The sequence below is a fragment of the Taudactylus pleione genome, unplaced genomic scaffold (assembly GCF_031769625.1).
Source record: "Taudactylus pleione unplaced genomic scaffold, aTauple2 ptg000352l, whole genome shotgun sequence".
NCBI classification, from domain to species: Eukaryota; Metazoa; Chordata; class Amphibia; order Anura; family Myobatrachidae; genus Taudactylus; species Taudactylus pleione.
The window spans coordinates 2037429-2038197 of record NW_028284753.1 but is presented as its reverse complement, the minus strand read 5'-3'; the positions used below and the strand labels follow the sequence as shown (position 1 = coordinate 2038197).

At 36.8% G+C, this 769-nt stretch overlaps 1 pseudogene; it reads left to right on the top strand.

Moving 5' to 3' along the window:
* Positions 1-325: 325 nt before the first annotated feature.
* Positions 326-444, top strand: LOC148508614 (5S ribosomal RNA; annotated as a pseudogene).
* The last annotated feature ends 325 nt before the right edge of the window (positions 445-769 follow it).

Below are 769 nucleotides of genomic sequence, written 5' to 3'. Positions count from 1 at the left end.
ATATTTCTGCCTCAACTGAAAATGCCCAAAAATTCCATGTTTGTGCTGCAGTAAGGCAGAGTAGCATACAACCTCAGTGTCCTAATACATGCCACACAAAAAATCCCAAGGGATGCATAAAAAGTGCCAACCATAGATGGGAAGTGAGCTATGTCACAGGAGTAAGTTGTATACAAATCCAAAATAGCAAATAGGAGATAACCAATGGAAAGGAGAAATTAAGTATGAGACAGGCTAAGACTTCATAAGTCTAACCGGCTGACCAGACATAGTAATCTCAGACCGTGTGCATAGGGTGAATCCCCATATATTTTCAGTAGCGATGGTCTACAGTCATACTTCACTGATTATGCCCAAACTCGTCTGATCTTGGAAGCGATTCAGTGTTAGGCCTGGTTAGTATTGATGTGGGGGACCACTCAAGAATACCAGGTTCTGTAGACATATATTGTACTGTTTAATGGGGATCATAGGATTGCATACTGTGTAGCCTATATACCAATCTCTATGGTATCTGTCGCATATTTCTATATTTAAGCACATTCATTGTAACCCATATTTTGATGTGTGGGGTACTTTGCAGAAATTGTCTATAATATTTTCGCCAATAATTTTGTATGTACCTGGTATGTTTTTTATTATAATTATTAAAAGTTATATTTTACTTCATTATTAAGAATTCATATATAAGTGTGCCCCAAGAATAGCCTTACTTTTTCTTCTGTTAAATACCTTCTAAAACCTGCCTATACCTTCTAAAATTGACGCT